This window comes from Orbicella faveolata, unplaced genomic scaffold, assembly GCF_042242905.1.
Source record: "Orbicella faveolata isolate gen_17 unplaced genomic scaffold, um_ofav_v1 contig_3, whole genome shotgun sequence".
Classification (NCBI taxonomy): Eukaryota; Metazoa; Cnidaria; class Anthozoa; order Scleractinia; family Merulinidae; genus Orbicella; species Orbicella faveolata.
Window position 1 is genome coordinate 11,201,254 of NW_028301558.1, and position 7,432 is coordinate 11,208,685.

Consider the following 7,432-nt stretch of genomic DNA (forward strand, 5'->3'; position numbering starts at 1 on the left):
AATGAAATTTTGCCTCATTCAATCCATTTTACTTTTTGCTTTATTTTTACAAGTATCGTTTAGTGATTAGAACTTAGAGTGAAAAATATTCGGACTAGTGTTTAAATTATCCTAATTTCGACTCTGATTTGAAAAACGCCTGATTTTCGGCACGACTGGAGTCACTGGAGGCTTGATTTACATCAAGTGGTCGACGCTAGCGTCTTATTTCAACGATCAAAACATAAATGAGTTCAGCCTGACCTCGACCGTCAAGTTATCTAGAGCAATCAAGTGTTATCAAAATAAAGTGCTATTTACGTCACTATTTATTTTGATCTACATCTTTCTTAGATTAAAAACAAAAGATATCGAAACTGAAAACGAAAAATGTGTAGGGAAAATGAAAAGACTTCGGAAGCGTCGCTATTTGCCCTGCAGCTGTAATCCACGAGCATGGTAGACATTTATAAGCGGCACACGAAAACAAAAGAGTCTTAACAATTCTCAACAAATAATTATTGAGTTTGGTTTCCACATAATATTATCTGTTACTATATGGCGAGAAATAAATTATTTGGAGATGCCGCCGGAAACGAACGATAAAGCATTAATCTACCAGGCAATTGTCTAGCAAGTCATAGTACTTGTTGACAACCGTGTTTAATAATTTCAGTTTTCACAGGAAAAGTAAGCTCATCTTTCATACTAGTTTTTTTTTTCTGACTTTCGAGCAATCGGACACTGTCACGATGGCCTATGACTGTTAAAGCCGGGTCCTCACTTGCGACGCAACTATGAGCATAAGCATAAACATAAAAGAAGCTCTAGTGGAAACGACCGGACACAAGCATATATAAGCTCGCGCAAGCATAGGAATGCCAAAACCTTGCTTTCTTCTTATGCTTACGTCGCTGTTATGTCCAGTAGGGACATGTTTGTCATAAGCATAAGCACAAGCGAAAGACTTTCAGCCAATCAGCGAGAACTATGCTTATGTCAACCATGTTCTTACTGGACATAACAGCGACAAAAGCATAAGCATTAGGCTCACGCTTATGCTTATACTTATGCCCTAGTCGTCCCCACTAGCGCATAAACGTCTTATGTTTATGCTTATGCGCATGCTTGCGTCACAAGTGAGGACCGGGCAGAAACTGAGTGGGATGGAGTTACGTGACTTTTTGCATAAGGCGTTTCCAGAGCACACTAGCCGTTCAACAATGGCGTCTGACGGAAATGTCTTGTAAAACGAAGTCTCTCTTGTAATACCAGAACCTTATTCTCGCGAACAAAGAGTGCACCGAAGGGATATCAAGACTTAAAGATGTCTTATTTTTCTTTTTTACAGTTCTTTTTACTTTTCTGACTTGCAGCCGCTTATGATATAATCGGAAGCCGCGCCTTAATTTGTGTGTGTGTGTTAGTATTCATTCATCCGAACGTGAACCACAACGACCTAATGTTGATTTATCGGTACATAAAAATCTAAATGAGCTGAGCATTATCTATAGGTAATTTCTTGCAGGTGAGAAGGGGGTTTCTTGCTAATCCACTTCAAAATTGAATATCAGTGATTGGCAAAGGTTTTCTACTTATACAACACATATCATTTTAACAATTCCTCACATTGTTCCCTACGGGAATTGTTATTACGTAATCTTTACATAAGAACGCCCAGATTTTCGCAGAACTGACCCTCAGAACTGACACTCTGATCTGACTCTTTTTTACCAAATTCATCATTAAATATTTACTCCACGAAACGTAAACATATCATTGGCAGTTTCTGCGACGTCAGGTCTTATTGGTACACTAGCTATGAAACCTCTCCAAACGGAATAAATATCGATCTAAAGAATGACTTCAAATATTCAGCAGATATATCTTAGCATGGCGGTTTAGTCATCAAAACGATAAAAATTCCTACTGCCCAGTTATTTTGGAGGGCTTTATAACTATATAAATTTTCGCTGATAAACTAAATTGTCGCTATATTTTATTAAGTCCGACCAGGTACAAACACGGGCAAGTACGGACCTTGTAGTCAAAATTAAAACGTTCAGTGTTATTTTCGCTAAGTAGGGGAAACAACAGGCGCAAATACTTATTTGTCCGTCGCCTCTGGCAAGAGGGTGAGAAATATCGTAATATTTCCTCTCCGGGGATTAATTTGTGCGAACTTTTAACTCCGGATGTGCGAAAATAAAGAAAACGAAACCCACGCGTGAATAAAATGCCAGTTCGAGTGAAATCGCCTCAGAAACTAATAGTCTGGACCTTACACGCACATTCGTAATTTCATACCATGCTACGTTGCCATCATACTGGACCATTTAGTTTAGTATCTGGTGAACAATGTTTATGCATTAAAAGAAAGTTTACATAAAGGGCTTCATTAAACGCTCGCAGGGTTAGTCGACTAGTCGTAAACCAAGCTGAATATACATTAGTTGTGAAGTACATGCCCAAAGAATATTGGGCTCTTGAGCTAACTCGAAATCTTCTAATTGCTGGGGGCCGTGTTTCGACTCGTCGGCGGTTGAAAGTCTGTCAAACAACCTAAACCTGAGAAAAATTTCAAATTCAAACCAACAGCCAAGACAAGATATATAAAAAAATTAGAGAGCAGATTTTTTTGGTGAAAATTTAATCAGGAAAAATGTTTGGAATCGGACTCAGTATTTTGAAATTGTGACGGAAGGTTTATCGGTCACTAACTTAAGTTTCCACTTTATTCACAAAGTAATTTTCGACAAGGGAAATTGTGAGTTTCTTTTTATTCTGCCCCTGAAAAGCGACTGCAATTTAAAAGAGTAGGTTTTTTTTCTCCGAAAGCCTGTGATCTGCTATATTTGGCCTATCATTTCGCCGCTGCAAGCAAGAGGACTTCCACAGGATCGATAAACTTTTGTGTAGGCCTGTTGATGTGTAACGTTTTCACAAAACAGTACGTGCAGATAGTGCCCGAGATGTCAAGAATTTTATTTTATTTTTTTTTTTTTTGGCGAGTAGCGGTGAACTGAGCGGAGGACGAGTATGTCCTTGCAGTCAGAGGTTCGGTATTGCGGCTTACTCTCTGTCAGGTAATGCAAATAAAAACAACAACAACGACCCTCTGGAAATCAGGGCATCGGTGTGGTAACCAGCCACAACGAATAATGATGAGCAGATAGAATTGAAATATCAGCTCTTTCTGTTTTAATCGTGACCTTTTTCTCCTAAAATTAATCAAAAAGTAACTTCTCTTTGCAATATCAAGCTACTGTAGAAACACAGGCCTGAATCAGAAGACGTGCCACTTACCTTGGAATAACTGCCATTGAGAACATGTACGCAAAATAGTTTCGTCACACCATTTACTCCCGATAAGACTATCTTTCTCTGCGGCCGAGGCCTGTTATTAGTTGAGCCGACCATTCCATGAAACATGTCTCTTTCCTTTCTTTAATTGCAATGAAATCTTTAAGCCCTTGAATTTCAAAAGCGTACTCCGTCTACTTCCGTCGTTCTGTCAAACCATGTGTGATTTCATTTCTTGATTAGTTGACAGTAACGGTTTTTTGACGGCACAATATAACTTTGATTATATTTAATTAAGATGGGAGACTAAGAGTCGTGAAAAATACTCCTGCAAACCTAAAAGGAAATTAAAATGATTTTCGAGTTTTTTTTTTTTTCTTTTTTTTTTATACTGCTGAGTTCAAGGCGGGTTTCGTCCGATTCTTAGAGAGATTATTGGATAACTGTCAGAAAATGAAATGCGTGTTCCTCCGCTACGAAACAGTTCACTTAGACGTTGGCATAATGCCTCTCAAAGCTTCTATAGAAATAAATCGCAAAATAGTTCTCATTTGGAGATTTGCCACTCTCCGCATCACTGATATTAAGACATCTTAATTAGAAACGTCTGGATACACTGATCGTATCAAGACCCTATCAAGATGTCGAAAATGCTTCTTAATTTACTGTACTAGACCGAATGAAATTTTGCATCATATTAAAGTGAATTCTCATTTTTAAAATTAACACCGTTTTTAATTTTTTTTTTTCAGGGAAGTGGTCTAGAAAAACTGCCAGTCAATGTCAAAGGGGCAGTAATTAAATGGTTTTTTTTTTCAGTACACCACAATTCCACAGAGATGCCATCTTGAATTCTGTTTCAAACCTGAAACAAAATTTTAATTCATTTGATTGCTTCTTAAAGAGACTACCACTTCGACATTGACTAACAACTCGAAATAAAGCTACGAACGAATCCATTTTACAGTGTTATATATAGAGAGATATCCTGTAGATAGACGCAGAGATTTATTCTACCCAAAGCTTTTCAGAACATCCATTTGTCACAACAATAATGATTTTGCAACAGCGAAAAACAGCTGGCCCGACGTAACGCAGTAATATGTCTATTCCATTCTCATTGGTCAGTGAATCAAAGCTCTTGAGACTTTTACAGGTGGAATACTGTAATTTCGTTATGGCACCGTTAACTTTTCTGTACAGGAGAACAAATAACTGGTAAATTTATTTGTAAAAAGTATGTATATATATACAGTTCATTCTGTTTTTCTTGGCAGTTTGGTGGTTACTGTTAGCTACTGTTACCAGTATCATTTGAAATTACAGTTTCTAATTAATGACGTTGGTGATGTCTCGAATTTCTGCACGTTTTTGAACTCGAGAACAAAATTATAACTTGCAGAATTCGTTCGCAAACGGGGAACGTCGTATTTCATTTTTTTTCTGGTTTTAAAATGTTTGCCATAAAGTGGCTAACTGAGATCGATCAATAAGAGAATTTCCTTACCTTTTCAGAATGTTCCATTCAGTTCATTAGCATAACTTCAGTTTTACTTCCAACACGGCCTGAATGCTTCATTTTCAGGTACATTCCAAATTCTTCCTGAAAATTGTTTTGTTGAAATTTTTTAAAATCAAATCTCTAAACCTTCAACACTTCTCAGTCGCCGCTGCGAACTGTGAATTTTAAAGCGCATTGCGACAAAGAAATACCGAGGTATATCCAGCTGCTTTATGAATAAAGTAATAATTAATGCTGCGATCAGCCATGTACTGAAGTCCATTCAGTCTACGTTAAGTGTTTTCATCACAATATATGTGAACTACTATTATGCAAAACCCTCTCTAACAGCAAGAATCAATTTGACAGCCTAGCAATTAATTGAATTCAGAATTTCTCACGGATCGGGCTTTTAGCAAGACTAGAGCCATTGTAATTTTTTTGGCTCTCGGATGTTCCGGCCTTTTTTTCCACCAATTAGTTTCCTTTCTGATTTCCTGCGATTTCATCACAAAGGAAACAGTTAATTACGAATGGAAATGACTATGGGAAATCTCCTTCCTCTCCTCCTTCAACTTCTTGCAAAGAATTAAAAAGAGACTGTAAAAAATGTATTTTTAGTTCTTCAATGGATCAATTAACACTTAGCATTCAAAAAACCTCAACTGCTTGTTACAACAATATATGGACAACGTCACCCGTGTATCCTGTTTATTGCAAAAATACAGAAACACTTTAAGATTACACTTACCGAGTAACAAAATTACGAATTAAGTGTAGTTCAGCGTTGCGTTTTCCAGAAATGAAGAGATCTGATCTGGCTCCACCAACGATAAACTGACAGATTTAGCGAAGGGTTTGCAGTTAGCGAAGGGTTTGCAGTTAGCGAAGGGTTTGCAGTTAGCGAAGGGTTCGCAGTTAGCGAAGGGTTCGCAGTTAGCGAAGGGTTTGCAGTCAGCGAATCCATCATTCTTATCTCTTATATTGTGTTTGGAGTAAACTGAGATGTATCCAACAATGTTTCGAAATCTTAAATAAAGGATTTACCCGCCCATCTTTGTCAAGAAAAAATTGCCGACGGGCTTCCTCCCAGACATAAAGATGACTTTGTTCTAGGATTGTTTTATTGAACTTTATTCCCAAATGTTTATTTCTGAAATTTATATAGCGCTACTCGGGAAAAAAATTAAAATCTTGAAATCTTGACATTTCCGTAGCAAAAATTGGAACGAAAAATTGGTAATTTTGGCACAGGAAAGACAAATTTGCAAGAGAAAGATAACGAATAACGAATGAATATGAACGAACATTTGTGGGTCTTTGAGATTGTTTTTCCAGTGAGTCAGTGTTGCTAAGCGAGGGTACGTCGGAGTTTCGTAGACCCCACTATACTCAGTATTTCTCTTCCTTTGATTAGAAACTGTAATTTTCTGGCGTCTTGGAAACATTCCTCCCTCCCCCCCGCCTTCTCCCCCCCCCCCCCTCCCAAACAATGTTGATTTTTCTATTTCACAGACTTCACAGACCACAGCATCTACACAACATTGAGTTGGGGGGACGGGAATATCAGAGAATTATGCTAGATGTAAATGATCGAAATCGAATAAGAGGTTAAATATAGAAAAGCGTCATTTTGTGTCTCAACTTCTTTTGTCGCCCACTATAGCTATATCCATCAATATTTGTTTGTTTGGTTTTGGGGGGTATACAACGCGTTTCCTTACGTTACTAGCCCAATATAGCCATGAAAGATGTTGGCTCTCGACTGGAAGAATCGCATATCGTTGTGTACGTGTGTGCTTCTAGCTTTTGACTGTTCTTCCGATGTTCGCAGTATATTTCGCCGGCAAGCCATAAAGAATTTCCTGTATTTTAAGTGTTTTTACTACAAGTGGCGAGGTTTATTGGATCAACTGTCAATAGCTCTATATTGACCAAACAGTGCATGGAAAATCCTGCAGTTTTGGTTAAGACTACTTGATTACAGACATACTGATTGGGAAGTTAGCTTTCCTTTTAAGAGGCAGTTCCTGTAAATACCGAGAATGAGATGACAGTCGCGAAATTTTCGATTTCTTCATATTTTGCCCAAATAACCTCTGTAGTAAGTTGTTTTCGAAAATAACATTCAAAGGTCCTGAAGCGCTTTAGTTTTTTCGAAATCGAGGAAAGTTTGAAAATCGCCATTTTAGCTGCCTGACGCCGCCGAAAATGGCCGAAAATGGCCGAAACTTGTGCATTTTCTTTTCGCTCGTACAGATCAACGCGATGATATCTACCAATATACTTTGGGTAGCTCATAGTGCATGTCTTGCTGTTTCTAAAGCATTAATTTGATTAGTAAAAGCTCCAAGTTTAATAATATTTTAGGCCGATAAAAGTACCTTCATCGAAGCTCGTGAGCGAAATGGCAAATTTTAGCTAATTTCAATACCATCAAAAGCCCACTGGTACATTGAATTTGAAGTCGAAACTAACATTTTCTGAAAGCCCATACTCTATATTATGTTGTGTGAAAGTCTCTTCCACGGCCCGAAAAAACTAACCCGTCGAGAGACATAAACGTGTGGTACATTTTTGTAAATTCGTCATTCGCGAAACCAACATGGAACTTGGCCAGCTACCTTCATCAAGAACAAAAATAAGCGA